General features: G+C 40.8%; 2 long non-coding RNA genes across 2 annotated transcripts; one reads left to right on the forward strand and one right to left on the reverse strand.

The window, feature by feature from the left end:
• Positions 1 to 717: 717 nt before the first annotated feature.
• On the reverse strand, positions 718 to 1,126 carry LOC124344389. Its single transcript, XR_006919721.1, has 2 exons — positions 1,087 to 1,126; positions 718 to 1,023 (listed from the first exon to the last, which is right to left on the reverse strand). It is a non-coding gene; the product is annotated as an uncharacterized LOC124344389 (long non-coding RNA).
• Positions 939 to 17,765, forward strand: LOC124344390. The gene is made up of 3 exons (XR_006919722.1): positions 939 to 1,025; positions 10,198 to 10,200; positions 17,756 to 17,765. It is a non-coding gene; the product is annotated as an uncharacterized LOC124344390 (long non-coding RNA).
• The last annotated feature ends 104 nt before the right edge of the window (positions 17,766 to 17,869 follow it).

The following is a 17,869-nucleotide window of genomic DNA, read 5'->3' on the forward strand; positions in this document are numbered from 1 at the left end:
CTCACGCATTGACCATTGGGCTGTTGTTTCTCCTGCTGGGCACGCTACACGCATGTATGAACAATCGCATGGATCCCCTCGCGTGGGGTTTGTGTTATGTGCGTGTTGAATTATGGAAGGGGAAAACTTTTAACGCCAGCACATTTTCGCTTGGCAAACATTTTCTCTCTCACTCTTTCTCTCCCAATTTTGATATTATTATTACATTTCCTTTCTCCTTCCTGCGAATAACGCTGTGCCAACTGGCAGCAGTTGAACGCCATCGAATGTGTGTCTGTCAAAAAACCCCGGCTGAAATGAATATCAAAAAGTGCAGGAGAAACGGGCTGAGCTCTCAAATGAGACGACGAATCCATTTCATCATTCTTCTTCTTCTTTATACATGTTTAGCTATAGGATAGATTTATACACATACAGAGATGTTTCGCTAGTTAAGTGCACACAATTCAAAATAGCCCCTAGCAGCGCTCGTGTATATGTGTTTCGAGGGGGGATGTGATCGTTTTGATACTGTGTGAATGATCGCTTAAGAAAAGAGCACTTTCTTACCGACTGTATAGACGCGCGACCTCAATTTCAATTATTATCACGAGGGGGAATGAAACTACTTCCACGAGAATGATGTAATTCCTTTTTTAAATACAACAAATCCTCAATAACACTGTCAAGTACGACCAACACTGGATTGGTGTTGAATAAAAGAAAGAAGTTTAGATAAACGGTTTCCATCTTTACTTTGTACAAAGGAATCCGGAACATCTACACAACGCTATTAGAACTGCAGAGACGGTGGAACTCGCTCGTTAGACTGAATGTAACCATGTGGTGAAAGATTGACATGTTTTTTCTTCATTGCGACTTCCAAATCTACAGCTGTGGGATGGGTCTTTTCCGTCAGGCGACTTATGCTTGCGATTCAGCAAGTTTCTCTGCCTTGGCAACAACTTCTTCGATCGGGCCGACCATGTAGAAGGCGGCCTCGGGCAGGTGATCGAGTTCACTGTTCAAGATCATTTTGAATCCCTGTTATACCAATGAAGAAAATAAGCTCAATTCAGTCAGAAATCACAGCCATGATTAATTTACCTTGATGGTTTCGGCAATGGGGACCAACTTTCCGGTGGAGAGATTTGATTGACAGAGTCGCATCTTCAATCAACTCGGGAGTCGGAAAGAAAGCCATAAGCATTTCCGATGAGATCTCTTTCAAAGTAGCCTCAGGGTCAGTTTTTGCCATTTTAGTCGTTCTTCCGTCATCGGACGCCGGGGTAGAGCACATTAAGACTTCGGCTGAAATGTCATGTTCGTAGATAAATAGGTCACCAAAGTCCGAGGAGCCATCGTTAGTAGCGAATCTTCTAATTTCTCATCGGAAAAAGCGGCGTCGGCTTTAACAGCGCCCTGTTGGTCATCGTGCATTTCCTGTCCAGTTCTACGTATCGTTGTACTCACTCTCGATGTTGTCTTCGATGTCTCCTTCAGAGAGACTCTGGTCGTCGATGAGGGGATGTTCTAGTTCTACGGTATCGTCGTATTCGCTCTCGATGTCTAATTCGGAGAAGCTCTGGTTGTCGATGACGGGATGTTCTGAGAACGACATGTCCTCACTCCGGTTTTTCTCATTGAGGTAGCTGTCGGGGCAGTCCACGAGGCACAAGGACTGGACATAATCGTTGTCACCGTTGTCTTCCTCCTCTTCCCAAGGGTAATCCGTGAAGGTTCCGGAACAACGTTTTGGCGGAAGGGGGTAAGCGCATACAAACAAGGCATCTTCCACCATCTTCCTGATTCGGGTTCTGCAGTGATGGAAAGGAATAGAGGAGGAAGGAAATGTCTAGGTTACGGTTTTTTTTTTATGATGGACGGGTATGTTTGCAGGGCCCGACTGGTTATTTACAGGTTAATTGTGTTAGAGCATGGGTTACACAAGACAAATAATATCACATGAATGCAACAGAATTACAGAGTATACGGAAAAATAGAAGATAGGGGGAGTGAAGGTTAGCGCGGCTGTGTTTGTAGCAGGCGTACGATCTCTTGTCGATTATCCCTCGAGTCTCTCCGAGACTCCGGGGGTCGCAGTATATGGAGGTCCGGCACTCGGTTTGGAGGTTCGACACGAGTTTGGGTTTGCACATTCACTATTGATACCGGGGCCGATGAGTGAGGAACTTCAGGATGGTTAGCTTCCACATCAAGGGTTGGGCGTGGCATTGCGGCCAACCAACTGAATGGGTTGCAGCATCTGAGGCATGGAATGTAAGCGCCTAGACAGCTGCCTAGACCACAGAATCGGAAAGCTAGGGCGGCCGTCAGACTTACTCCACAAATTATGCCAAAATTTCTTAACCAATTCCCGGCTTTTGTTGCGAAAGAAACATCAATTTTTTCACTAGGATGCACAAAGATGGTATCGATGGGCCGGTCACCGTTTAAGTTGGTAGTGTAACCCATCTGAATGTAGGCGAGAAGGTCAGCCATGATCGTTGATCCGCTAATCGGGTGGGATGCGATGGCGGGATGCAACTCGAGTATGTTTTTGAAAGAGTTGTCAACTTCAAGTGGCATTGTGTCAATGAGGCACCGTCCATGTACGTGGATGTTGGGGTTGATTGGTAGCCATGTGTGATTCCGGAAGGTGTGAGCCTTGCCATTGAAATTGACGACACTGGAATGCCAGTAACACTCGGAGTATTTTGTTAGTTCCCAACCCTCACTGTTGATGGTAAAGTCTCCTGAACGAGGCTGGGGTCTGCATGTTGTGAACACTGGTTCAAACGTAACATTACGTGGAGCGCAGCTGAGAATGGACGCTGAATCTCCCACTGCGATGAGTTTGGAACAGAATGGCAAGTCCAAGTAGGTGGCGGCTAATAATCCATTGTATTGAGCAGTGGAGAGCACGGCTTGGTGTGTAGCTTTCCTTTGTTCGCATTGCAGGTTTCGGATTTCCTTGGCTAGGTGGTTGGATACTTCCATCGCTATATCTCGGCTATACTGCGTGTGGCTGGCGAATTCGACCTCGGCGCGGGTTAAGTGAGACGTGATTTGAATTTTTTCCCAAAAGCGTCAATTGCCCTAGCATTTTTTAAGATGGGAGAGTCCGTGTCGTTAGTAGAGATAGTTTTTACTGTGATCATGATTTTTTCCATTCCTTGCACGGCGTGGTATTCCGAAAAGTTGCCAGGGGTTGAACATGCGGGCACTGGCTTGGCGGAGTAGATGAAGTCCAATTGTTTATGCGGGTCTTTGACGCGGAAAGCCGTAGAATTAATCTCAGTGTACTTTACTCCAGAACCTTCTTCGATGATCTTTATCTGGCAAGCCTTGGTCTTCTTCCTTGGTGGTGGACATGGAAGACATATTAATATGGAAGATAATATGGAAGACATATTTAACCTCAATGTACATTTATTCGTACAAGACACATTGAGAAAAACTAACTTTTCTTGTTTACAATTTTTATGACGCAAAACTTTTCAACACCTTTAACAAGTCTAACGACTCAAAATTTTTCAGCAACTTTGACAAATCCAAAGACTCAAAACTTTTCAGCAACTTTGACAATACCAAAGACTCAAAACTTTGTCACAACTCTGACAACTGAAACTTTGACAAGATTGACAACACGTGACTATGACAACTTGAAACCTTGACCACTCGAAACTTTACCTTTACAATTTACTTTCTTAATACTGACATTATGAAATTTTTTGAGAAAATGTCTTCACAACTACTTTCCTGCAGCTTTCCCTGCACCTGCACATCCACGATCAGTTCGAACAGATGTAGTTAGAACAGGCACGGGCATAGAGTACGACAGATACATTGAACTAACACATGCATGAGATACAACTTAACCCGACAAGGGACATTACCTTTACAATACACGAGTGAGATATACAAGAAGAGATAAGTCGGCGATGTCACTATCGACGTCAACTCTTCGACCCGATGATGAACAGCATCTTTAGCAACATCGCTTTTATGACGGGGTGGGAAAGGGGATCTAGAAGCGGGTTTGAATATCCGTTCAACACTCTCCCTCAGACTTGGTTCGCTTATTCCCTGGCCTACGCCTATTCCCCACCTACTGCTGACCGGTAAAAGTTTGAAAATCTTGCATTTTTCTATTTTATTTACAGTCATTACATTATACATGTAAAACTAAATATTAAACTTGTTACTTCCTGTAGAAAAAAATTCATCTTTATACTTTCCGGCCATCCGTCTGTTGGCTTTTTCCCAGTATACTCAACGAAACTATAACCAACCCGTGTTGCAAAGCATTTTTTGCTATTAAATCTTTGGTCTTCTTAGACTTATGAAACGCAGAATTGTCTAAAATTACAACTTGACCAGCTCTTAACTCACAATCTGGGTGATGGACTTACCAGAAACTATCCTCAAGCCATTTTACAAACACCCATTTACATGACATGACTTACGGATAAAAAAAAGATTGTTTAGAATGATGAATTGCAAGCATGCTAATTTTTTCTAAATATTTAGGGGAGCAAACAAATGTTGATTCTGAACTGTCATTCGATATCCATGTTTAATGGGTTACAAATTTTCTGAATGAACTTCCAAATATCAAAATGCAATATTCGAAATTAAAAGAATTCAAATTCATACAGTTTACACCAAGTCAACTATTGAGCCCCAGAATCCCATTCCGTGCCACAAAAGATTATGGTTCGAAGTTGTTGGTGCCTGAGTTCACTACAAAGTGGAAAGTCGAAGGAAAAGTAATAACTTACTCCCCCACTGACTGCTGTGAGGTACGAATTAAATGTTGGGAAGGATATTCTGGTATTTTCAGCCACTTTGAAATATTATGTGGATCTCGTCCTACGCTTATTTTACCTCGCCACAGACCACCAGATCGTAATAAACGGTAGTCTTTTTCCAATCTTCAGTGTTCAGGGGTTACGTGGTAGGCGAGAGCTGTTTTCAACTCAGCCCAGAATTGCTGAAGGCCATCCGTGAATTCCCGGCACTTACGTTACGGAAATGCGAACGTTTCATGAGCTCTGTCAGCAGGTGGGCAATTTTTCGGACACTCTGGTTCCCTTTCTTCCCCCTCTGGTGCCACTGCCACAGGAGGACTTTGTGTGGGAGTGAACGGGGCAGCACGATAGGGACTGCAATTGGGCTTTGAATTTTTCGTTTAACAACCCTGCTTCCTAATCTTCAACTCATGTCGATGCGTCCCGCCTATGGGGACTCGGTTTCACGCACATCAGTGTTCATTCGCCCCTAAATGGAAGAAAGCCACGGGACTTGAGAACGGGACGGGATTAGAGAAGCGTGCAAAACGGTCAAAGTATCTCTAAATGCAGCACTTCAACGTTCCTCACACCCCGTATCGTCTGCGCCGCGCCGTTCTCTTCGTCTTACCGTCAAGATCCCATCTTAATTTATGTGCAATTTTTTAATTTTTCTCTCAGCCATACGTTAGCTATGTCGTCCACTCTCGCCCTATTTCCCTTCCCTCTTATTTCTTTGTTCCTCACATTGGTCTCATGTTCGGGGAAGGTGCTGTCAAAGGCGGTGGTGTAAATTCTGCTAACACACAGGCGTGAGGGTATTAAGTCGGAAGCATACCGAAATACTTTTGCGATGCCTTAGAGAGCAAAAGTTGCTGAAGGTCCCGGAGGACGTCAATAGTTGTAGCGACGGAGCTGATGGATACGCTTGACGATGTTAATGAGGCTGCAAACGGACCCAGCGAAGAAATCACCAGCCCGTTGGCAGTGACGCATGTGGTGCTCCATCGACCAAAGGAATGTGTTTGAATTGGCTCCAGAACATGGCGGCAGGAATGGCGTCTATGTACTCACCAGAGTCCGGAAGCACACGAATGGAAATGGTAGAGCTATTGCAAGCTGGAGAAACGCCAAGCTTTACCAATGTGCGAGCAACAACTGTGGTAGCACTTCAAGGTTCGTCGAAGGTCTTGTGCCTTCGACGGAAAATTGGAATATTGTAAAGCGGATTTTTAATTTTATGCAGTAAAAAGTAATCGCCTGATTTGTATCAGTAGGAGATTTTATTTGCAGAATCTGGGCTTTTTGCAAGAATGCAGAGTTAAGAAATTGATTCCCTCTTCTTGTTTTATTGGCTGCTATAACTAAAAGTGCCTAAATTCCTTTCTCTGCTTGGCTACCTGCTGCGATAGCGGCTCCGACCCCAGTTTCTGAATGAATTATCACGAAATATTCCTAATAAAAAAAAAGACTTAAAAATGAAATTCAACAAATATTTTATAAACAGCTTTTTTCTCGTCTCAGAAAAAAATACCAGTTTCCTGAAGATCGCCCGGGAATTCTCTGCATATTGATAATACTCTGTAACTAAATACATGGTGAACGCATCATATATTGCCACTTTGCCTTGGAATTGTACATCGCAACCTAAAACTTATACGTCCCACTTTTAATGCCCATAACATACAGAATTTTCACGTGTCTGCCCAACTGGTCGAAGAAAATCTGAGGCACGTTTATGCCGTCCATTTCCGCTTTTTCTGTCTTTTGGGTCACATAATTTCAAAATTCAAAGCGCAAATTCGGTGAATGACAGCAACAAATCAACACACATTCAACGTTACTTACAATTTTCTTGGAAATAAAAATGTTATTTTTATCACATATTCTCGCCATCCCTGGGTAACAGAGAGAAATCTGGATTGGTGACGAAGTGTAGAAAGGCAGTTACTGCTTCTTTGGCTCCTTCTCGTTCTCCTTCTTCATAGTGTTTTCGAATAGGCGGAAGTGGGCCAGCCGGAATTGCCCGCTGCCACCGAAAAAAACTGGGCGGCATTTGCTTTGTCAGCCACACAATGGACTGTATTGAAAATCAACCACAGTCATTAGTGAACTTGCTTTCTTCTTTCGATTGCCTGAAAATTCCTTCTTCTCAACCTTCATCACCGCGTTTTTGGCTAGTTGGTGGTACTTCTGGGGGTAGGGATTTACCATCTTTCTCTTTAACTGCATCATCAATCATCAATCAGTCTTACCTCATCGATGTATTTCTTCTCCAAATTGTCTATCCTTTTTGTTTCTTTCTATATGATTAAAATAAGCAATTGCAATTTAAAACATTCAACTTCCAAAACATCCATGTGGCAATATCATATTACTATCAGAGTATATGAGTATCATCTTGTGTATCTTAACCTTTATATTTGGTGGTTTTGTTGATGGTTTTATTGATAAATTTGGTGTATTCAAATTTTTCCTCCAAGCAATGTGTTGACTTGGAGATCCTGAATTTGAGCATTTCACTGTAACTTTTAGTCGTTCCGTTCTAAAAAAGGTTTTATTTATTTACTTTTTTTTTACTTATAATTTACTTTTTTTTAATCGTCTGTTTTCCACCAAAATGTGCCACTTGATGTGAGTGAGCGTCGGGAATTATCTTCCGTTAGCGGTATTCCCGCTTTAAACAAAATGAGATGACGCCGATGAAGACCGTAAGAGTTGGGGTGGTTGGAGTGTCCTTAAATATAAGTACAGTAGATCTTATTTCTTCTCTTAGGAAGTCTTTTTTCGTGCAGAATTGTTAGGGATGAGATACCTGAAGAAGGTGGGGACGTAGTTGTGGAAGGTGAAGAATTGGCAGTTTTGGGGGTTGAGCTAACTGAAGAAGGTGGGGTAGGAGTGGGGTTGGAGATAGAGGAAGCGGCTAAAGAAGTCGTTGCGGAAGAGAACGCTGAAAGCAACGCAAAGGAAGTAGAAAAGAGGGCTGCTGAGGTTATTAGTGGTGGAAAGAGGAAAAAACAGAAGAAGTAAAAAAAAGAATATTCGGACCAAACAAAAGATGGCTGTATCCACATGTACTGCCTATGGAAAAAAATACCAAACAGAAGATATTGTGACGACACGACTCGCTAGATTGATACGAAGTAAAGGTAGTTTAATGTCAAATACTATTGTGTAATTAGTATTTTTTAAAATTCATTTTATTCGATAATTGCAGATCCTCGATTATTTAACCATCCTCAATCAAAATATTCATTGTGGTTCACTAACATCGTTTTTGAAGTAGGGAGACTTTTTTTACTTTGAACACCTCCACTTTTTCCCCGTCATCTCCCATCCCAATCAGTATAAACCTGCCAAATCATTTTGTATAACGAATTCTTTCAATTATTGCAAAGTATGACGTTCTGGATCATGATCCCCAAATTCGGCTAAAATTTTGTTTTGTTAGTTAGTTAGTTGTTGAGGAAAAAAGGAACTTAATTTATTTATAATAGTTCAATGCCTCGAAGTCTGTAACCAGCAAGAACAAAAGCCTCATAATAACTATATCTTAACCTTCCTTCCATGAAATCTGATTTTTCAACTGCAGGAAATACTGGCCCCTAGATTTCGAATATGAAAACTTATTTAATTTCGCAATGTAGCATGATGTAATGAAATACTTAGTCATTTCATCCTCCCAAAGGCTGACATCATTGACATATTACATTATTCTAAAGTAAAGATAAGCCTCTTGGGAATGCTTATCCAGTTGTTTCTTGAGTGGACGATCAAGCTCAACCAAACGAACTCAGCATAAAAAAGGTGTATATTATATTTTTTAAATATCATTGACAAATAAACATTGGGTATGAATTTTGACTGACACAACGTAATCCAAAGCATTCATGCTGTAAACAGACAGTAAATTAGTAAATATTTCAACTGTTACTCGTCTATTTTAAAATTTGATACCTGGTTGAGGCCAAGACGTTGGCAAACATTATCAAGGCAATCATAGCAAAGACTATCTTATGAAAGAGTGCATTTCACAATACTATTATCAAGAATTTCTACACAAATAACAAAAACTGTTTTGGTCAAAACATTGTACTGCTTGCTTTTCTTTAATCTCAGTTTAAAAGACATTTAGACATTGACATGTGAATTTTTCACCTAGTTGTGGAAGAGGGGCAAATATGAAATGGGATGTAAAGCAAAAACTAAGGGATGAGAAAATTTGAAAAATTACTTAGAAATCTGAGTGTGCTATCCTTGCATCACCGCCCTACACAGGTTTTGTGCAGCTTCCTGTTTTTCGGGACAATGAGAACAAACTTTGTTATGAAACTTAACGACTCCTTGCATAACTTATTTGCACGGGAATCTTTGGAAATCCTTAGATGGCTAGCTATAATGTTTGTGTGGATAGCATATGCTATACCGCTATTTCACATTGATATTCAGAGTGTAAGATAATTCTTATGTTCAGTCTCTTCAAGAAGTTTTTCATAAATCCTTATTTTTATTTTGTTTTTTAGGCAAAACAAAAAAAACCCTACAGTACACTATTGCACAAAACAAAAAAGAGTTACTGAAACTACTGGTAAATGAATCACCACAAGAAGAAATTCTGGAAAAATTTAATTTTTACGTTGAAGAATTTAAAAAGTAAAGTAAAATTGGAAAAAAGACACGTCAAGACCGAATGCGTATGCGAATTTTATGATTGATTCCAGCAAAAAAGAATACGCGGAATCAGAATCCGAAAATGAAAAGATAATGACGACTATCCAGTTCCTGTTGATGTAGATAGACGTAATAGAAATGGTTCGTGGAAATTCATCATTGGAAGCTGCAAGGAATTATTGCGGTAAGGCGTCATTTTCAATATTTTTGCCTATTTTTAAAATTTTGTTTCCTCGACAAGCGAGGACAGCAATTAGAAAATGTCTTTTAGCAAGAGGCGAAAGAAAACAATAATGTCAACGGCTGTGTCTGCTGCGGCGTTTATGGAAATTTTGCATTCAATTGTTTGAAAGGGTATAACCATGGATTCGAGTATACAATATGCATCAAGTTATGGAGAGCAATTTACTGTTTGCTAACTGAGCAATTAAAAAGTTCAAATGAAACGCTACTGTCAGGCACGTCATGTCAGTCGCTAGAGTTTATGGGATGAAGTTCGTTGGCTAGTGTTTCCGTTGCACGGAATGTTGCATATCTTGTAATCAAAGGAATTATGTAATAATTCACCGTTACTAACCGTTACTGGCCCAAAGTGTAGGAGATGCCGACACTTCACGGATGTTATATTTTATACAAAAACACAACTTTGTCAAGCAAGCATGCCATTCTAGCAAAACCTATATAAAAAATGCAAGAATCTATGCAAACGTATTTCTACCCAAAATGGAAGAAGAAAAGTTAAAGAGAAAGGCAGTGAGTTAGACTTTTTATTGCGGTAGGCAATCTGGTGATTTGCCTATAGGTGAAGATCACTTTATAAAATAAGAGTCTTTTCGATAGTGCGAGGTGACTTTTCTGTTATTCCTACATTATTCTTTAATTTACTTACTCTTTTTTTGTAATTATGGGCAATTTGGTCAAATAAATCGAGTAGGATATCCCTCAAATGTGAAGAATGGCGGAATCTTTGTGGCATCAGCCAAGGCTACCTCTAGAATACAATCGAGATTCAGAAGCCGATCGGCAGCCAATGGGTTTATTGTCCGAAAATATGATTCACAAGTACCAACCAATGGACATTCTGGTTTTAGTGTTGTCCCACACAGCATCATTCACGATTTCGCCACAACATTTAGTAAGTTTATTTCCATTTTCCAACTACTGCACATAAAAAAAATCGCTATATATACATAGCAAACATTAATAGAAATAAATTATAGTTTTTTAATGAACATTTTTTTTTTGCAGGAGAGTTTCTTGGAAGATTTATTCCAACGCGGCATTCCAAAAGATTTATTATATATTTTTTTGATGGATTAAAATCTACGCTAACAGTGCTTATTTTTGGTAAAATCAAATCAAAAGTTTTTAAGGCGGTTTTTTATTTGGATAATAATTTAGATTCAGATTCTAAAAGTTTCTTGTACAATTGACTTTCCACATATTGGGCTTGCTGCTTCTCATACAGTTTAGAAAACTGACCGAGATACGCCGCCATTTTTTACGAAATTTGGTAAGGGATACTGTGAATCACCTACGCTGTTGTGCGTCATGGCTGGCACCCTAGTGGTGTGGTTCTAAAGCGCAACAGCTACTTCAGTTCCAACTCTGCTAACGCCGTACTTACTCACACCATTCTGCGTCGCAATTTGGTATGCTCTGAATTGACTTAATTTTAAAAAAAGTACTGAACCGTCGTGAAATTTGTCTCGACGTGTTCGTGGTGTAAGTCGGCATGCAGTCCGTGTGATCGTTGTGTTTACGGCCAGCCTCTGTGAAGGTGAAGGTGAAGATGAAGGTTTGCCCAGGGAAGTTTTGGAATAGAATTGATTGAATTCTTTTACCTAATACAATTCCCATATTTCAGTGTGGTGTTGTGATCAGCCTCGGCTGGGGAACTGACCGTGAAAACCTCATGAGCATTTCAGCTCAAATTGTAACTGATGAAGGGAACAGACATAAGTTTGGTAATAACAAATAAATACGTTATTATTTAAAATAGATTAAAGTAGCGTAATTAATGATTTTACTAATATTGGGAGGCAGAGGAGCCCAGCGTGGTCAGAGAGCTGGAATGCCCCAGCGTGGTCAGATAGCTGGAATGCCCCAGCGTGGTCAGAGAGCTGGAATGCCACAGCGTGGTCAGAGAGCTGGAATGCCCCAGCGTGGTCAGATAGCTGGAATGCCCCAGCGTGGTCAGAGACATGGAATGCCCCAGCGTGGTCAGAGACCTGGAATGCCCCAGCATGGTCAGAGACCTGGAATGCCCCAGCGTGGTCAGAGACCTGGAATTCCCCAGCATGGTCAGAGACCTGGAATGCCCCAGCGTGGAGATCAACAAATTTTTCATCAATAAAACAAAGTGCCTTACATCATTAAGATAAATTACTTGTAAGTTAAAGATTTAACATTCAAAACAAACTTAAACTAAAATATAGTTTTCAATTTCAGTTTCTAAACTTTGGACATTTGCAAGGAGGAAACCTGTCGGAACCCAAATTCCTTTTAATATAGATCTGCAGGAAAACAATTTATAAATTATACAAGATATACAAACTAACTTACCTTTATATTGCAGAAATTTGATGGTCGGAACTCTTTTTATATGCTTGGAATAAAGAAAGTCGGTATTAGTCCGAGAGGGGGAAGGTGGAAGGGTGGTTTATCTAAGTTTCAAGAGCGAATAGAAGTTTGGTGTTACATGCTTGTGGCGCATTAAACACACGCACAGTTGGGCGCCATCGAGCACGTCGAGCACGCACAAGACAATTCCAAAGGGGAGTTTTTGGCACCTTTATAAAAACCTAGGTACTTGAAGTTGACTGTAATTTCTTGCGGGCAACAGTGTCTCCCCCCCCCCCCCAAAAGAACTCTTGAAAGGCGAACGAAGTTGGAGATTACATTGTTTTGAGGTGCCTCCCAACACGTCATTGCAATGGTCAGCACGCTATGTCTTACTGGCCTCCACTCGGATCTGACGCCGGTAAGTGTTAAGCTCAATTTAATTCAAGGACTGTCGTCCATTTTTTTTTGGATGGGAGTGGGTGGTTTACCGTTGGTTTTCTAAGTAGGTTTTTTCCCAGTGTGACATGTTATCGGTTGGCGACCGCGTGACAGCCATTACGAATTTTACGTAACATTAGTTTTGGGAACGACTATTTTTTGTCTAGGTTTTTTTTGGTAGCACCACTTGCTTTTTGTGTAAATTTTAATTTAACTAATGAATTTGTAGGACTCACAAAAAGTTTTTTGATTAACATGTGTTTTGCTGTGTAGCAATCTATAACTTATTTTTGTGTTGACTTACAACAGGAATTTCTCTGTACGTGCTGTCCAAATTCGGATACGTAGACTCTGTTCGCGTGCATAGGGACAGTAGCAATTGCATCACGACGGCAACTGCGGAGTTCGGAAGCGAAATGTAAGTCACTCTTTTGTACCAGTTGTCGGCGTTTTCATTTTTTTAAATTGTTTTTGGGTCTAATTTTGTTTTTGTAGTTATATTTTCAGACACGCACGCATGGCAGTGTCAGTACTGGATAACAATGTTCTTCTCGACTGCAGGGCTTTCATAGTGAAGGAAACGGTGTTTCACCATCCGTGTGACTCTCTCAAATTGGCACACGCCCAACGAAATCCGAACGGTACGTTGTCCACATTAGCTTTCAGGAAACAAAAAGCCATAGTAGCCTAACGCGCTGCACACGTTTTTCTGTGGCATTCGTTTGAATAAGAAGATGTTTTATGTCTCATTTACATGTGTCTTTGTTCTGATATCATACAGGATTACTGCCGAATATGCGAAAGCAGTGGGAATCTGCTGTACGAGTCCTGTCTGACCTATATCGACAGCATAATTGCGTTTCCTGGTCTATCCCTGATGTGTCCTCCACTGGAGCTTAATGTGCACGAAGAAGGCGAGCAGATGAGTGGAGGGCTGTGTTCGGTGCCTGGTCAAGACCAACGTGCTGTGCCACCGTGGATATCACCCGGGGTTTGCGAGCAACAACACGGAGCAGAACAGGCTAGCAGTTAAGACAGCGATGACGCTTTGTTTGGTGGCGCTTCCTTTGCTGGCGCTTCATCTACCGAAGAGTTGTCGGAGATTGTCTACTCTGCAGCTACTGCGCTTTCCGAGTGGAGCGCCATGAATGAATCCGTAGACGCAGACCCGGAGCAGGCCCTGATTCACTTTGAAGAGTCAGACAGCACGTCGGAAGACGAAACCGCGAACATCGTTGAATTCAATCGTCGATTTGTATTCCGAATTCAATCTATTTAAATACGGTTATTAAAATTAAGATTCTATATTAATTTAAATATTTAGAAGTGACGAATTTCGCCATGTACGGCTAAGGAAATGCATGGTCAAAGGATAACGCTTTTAGTCTTTTCTATCAACTTATTCACGGTGCTGTTTTACAAGAAGACGTGATATATCTTTCTGGACGAACACCATTTGGCAAGTTACGCGTAGGGAACAATTGGCCAATGGGAAAGGTAGTTATTCATTACATCACATTGATGTTTTATTATTTACTAACTTTTTTTCACTTTACTAACCTTTCGTTGGTGATTCCAGTATCCATTTATGATGCTGCAAAAAGAAACACAAACATCAGCGAAAAAATTGAAAGGAGGCGCCAGTTCATAAACTCAGTTTTTATAGTAAATTCCGTGCACAAACATTTGTGCAGTCAAAGAGTAAAAAGCAGATTATTTCTCTGATTAATGGACTGAAATATCGGCTATTTTTCAGTCCCAGAAAGTTAGTTTCTTTTTTGCAAACACCATTTCTCTATTTTTTTCAACTGTACTGACATGCCCAAGGCCTTCCCCTCTGGGCGTTATTGTATTTTTCTCTTTTGTGTTGTTTCTCCTTTTTGTTTGGCACTGCCAAGGTTATGTCCTGCGGGGATAACCTCTACCTCTTATTTTTTTTTGTCTCCCCTTTTTTTCTAGGCTGGCCCCACCCAACCCCGGCGTTAACCCCCTTTTCTCGTTCCTACAGATGTTTATGCCCTCTGGCGATTTTCGTTTTAAAGTTTGAACATCGACGAACATCGTTCGGCCGAAATTGTGGCGGAAGCTGAAGTTCACGTGGCTGAGGCACCCAGGTGGGCGGAAGGTTTCGATTGAATTTTACACGCCAAGCCCTGTCACCTTGGCTGCTGGAACGGCCTAGATCCTATGGAGCTGGCCAACTCCGAAACGGGGGTGGAAGACCATGGCAACGAGGACGTACCCACAACGGAACTGGTATCCCAAACGAAGCCGATGCTGCATACATGGCGGCTATTAACTGGAACGACGACGTCTACGCCGAAACGATTACCATCTACGAAGAACCAGCTGTCTGGACTAATCACACAGTTGATTGAATAGTGTATGTGGACTCACTATACTTGGTGTATCTTTGTCGGGTCGTTGATGAAAAAGCCATTTGTGAGTTCTTATCCGCTGTAGATTGGTCCAGTCACACTTCCGCTAGTCTCTTGAACCCCACGGTGGGTCAACCTTGCCTTGTGTGGGTAACATATTTCGGGCAAACACTCTACATGGGGGGTTTGCAAGGGTGGCGTAGGGCGATCACTGCTGCCGTGCAACCATCAACAGTTACCGTGACGTTGATGGATTTCGGAAAGGTGATGACGGTGCAGCGCTGCATGTGGTCTAAACCTAACTTATTTTTATCCAGATCCAAGATTTAAAAAAATAAAAGAAAAACTTAAAAAAGAAAAACTTAATTTCAAGAAAAAAAACTCCAACATACTCCTTAGTTTTAATTTCTTTTGGGAAATTCTGTAGCTCATCTTGGGCAATTGAAGATGATACCTCGAGTTACGTGGATAAATTGGATTTACTAGTTTGTGACTCAAACTTGAACTTAAGAATGGTACCAAAGACTTGTAATTCATGTATCTATCCCAAAATTATTCTTAAAAAAGAACATTAACACCATTAAAGAAAGCTGTTTAAATTTCCCATTCTGTTACAGATGGTCAACTGGCATAATTCTTATTAGTTGCATCAATAAGCAATTGCTGACATGGAGTATGCAAACTGAATTTCATGAAATCCAATTGGTAAGTTAAATCCCCCCCCCCCCCCTAAAAAAAACTCAGAGAGCGATACACAGAAACGTGTAAACACTAGACTTAAGAAACTGCCGAGCTTAACCAGAGATGCAGTGGGCATCGTTGCCAAATCAAACATCTTCTTGGGGAAAAAAAAGATCTCTAGGAGTCTTCGGGGTATATTTTTCTGTCGTTTTATCTGGCAACGCAGCTTGGTGAAGCAGAAGCAGTAAGTGAACAAAAAGGACATTAAGTAATAATAAAGGAGTAAGTACTGTTTCCAGGGTCGCGCTTCCTGCTTGATTATTGATTCGTACTAGGGTTGTATGAAAGCATTATATGCAAATTAAGAAACTAATTTGTATGCATGATTTTAGAGATAAAAAACAATATTTGGAGCTCCTTTCCAAACAGGGAACGGCGTCTCCTCTACTAGGACGTCTTTTGCTTAGGTTGGGATTATGTTTTCTAAACTAGAGCACTTGAACTATTGGGGTCAATAAAAACTAAATTTCCCTCAAAATGGCTATTCCCGTCTCAGATTAGATTGCTATCCATTACGCTAAACAATGACACTAAAAAATTTAAAGATAAAACATTGAAAAGAAAAAAATTTACATTTTAGGGGGGCTGGGGGGTCACAACATTGAATACCCATAGCAGTCAATGTTAACACTGCATACAATCCCTCTCAGCTTGGCACTAATTTTTATGCATGTCATATTTAGGATTAATAAAATTAAGTTAAAATAATTAAAGTCTGTCATGGAGGAGGTATCTATAGACAAAATATTTAAATAATATTAAATATTTTTTTTCTAATAACTCTCATAACTTAACGACGATTTTTTTTTCAATAAACTTATTTTATTATCGTAATTAATATCTGTTGGCATACGGGCTAAGAAGTCCAATCAAAGTATATAGGGATGGGTGGGAAGTTCGTCCTTGCTAGCAACCTCTACGACTTCCACATTTGCAGGCTGGTGGAGGTCTTGGAGCTGACGTCATCATAGGTCTGGGTTAACGTTGCGATGTGTTGTAAAATCTATGGTATTGGGCACTTTATAAATAGAGTCAAATAGATCATGTATTATTTCACATTTATACAAAATATATTTAAGGATACAGTACTTTCGAACGGAGATGTTTCTTGAAAAATGTCATTTCAGTTTCTTTTCTTTGAGGTTGTGCTGCTTCTTCGCCACTAGCAATAGCTACATACGGCTTCCACATTCTCGTCAATTTCGTTTCTTCTTATGCCGTAAGCTCTTCTCAAGCGACATCGACAGAATTACTTGGCTGATCAAGAGTGGCGTGGAAATGGTGCCCACTGCGGATACCCTCTGTAAAAAGGAAGAAATGTAAATTTTAAACATTTTTCATCAATTGGAGGTACAACTCTTCTATCCAAATCATGAAAACGTTTACATTTTATCGATGCATTTTGAATAGAACCTGAACTGAGTACTACAAAGAACAAATCATCCATACAATGCATCGCATGTAAAATATTTGTTTAACCTTGACCCAAAATTTGGGTAGAAGGGTTCGTTGAAAGTGATTTCTCATTGGTGATAGGACGCGGGACACACCATTGAGCGGCATGCGGTCATTCGCCCATCAGACACCAGCCCCATGGCCATACTACACACCAGCACCCATGATACCAGCCCCCCACACGTCATCATACCAGACCTATTTTCCGTGGGGTCTAGTAAATTCCACCGGTGGCGACATTAGCCCCCATCGAAAAAATAAGTCGGGGTCCATGCCGTTGTAGTAGCAGGACACCAGCCCACCGTCACCAAATAGCAGACGGGTCTGGGAGTCTTGAGTTGTCATTTCGACGTGACAGCAGCCCCAATCATAAATATTAAAATGTTCCCTTCTATGTGTGAATTCATTAATCAATTCATTGAATCTCTCAGATACGGACTTACATCCAACAGGTTCACCAGTCCACATGTTTTGTTTTGTTTATTTTTGTTTTTTAGGCTTAATTACTCAGGTTGGATGAGGTTTAGCAGCTCAGGTAAGTTGCAGGATTCTAAGAATTCTTCTCTTTTGAACTAGGTCCACTGATTAATTTGTGTAATATTATATAATCCAACAGATAGGCATTACCTCCCCATCGAAGGATTTTACGCTTTGCAGGCTTATTTATGTTTTCCTGGCTAGTGGGCTACCTTAACAGAAACTGATGAGGCCATTGTGGTGTCTCAACCACTAAAGTGGTTGAGATGAAGAAGTGGAGTTGAGAGAAGAAGTGGAGAGAAATCTTTATCATTTATCTTTTACTTTATATAGCAATCCTCCACTCCAGGAAGGCATTGTTTGTCCAGGAAT

This window comes from Daphnia pulicaria, chromosome 6 (assembly GCF_021234035.1).
Source record: "Daphnia pulicaria isolate SC F1-1A chromosome 6, SC_F0-13Bv2, whole genome shotgun sequence".
In the NCBI taxonomy this organism is placed as follows: Eukaryota; Metazoa; Arthropoda; class Branchiopoda; order Diplostraca; family Daphniidae; genus Daphnia; species Daphnia pulicaria.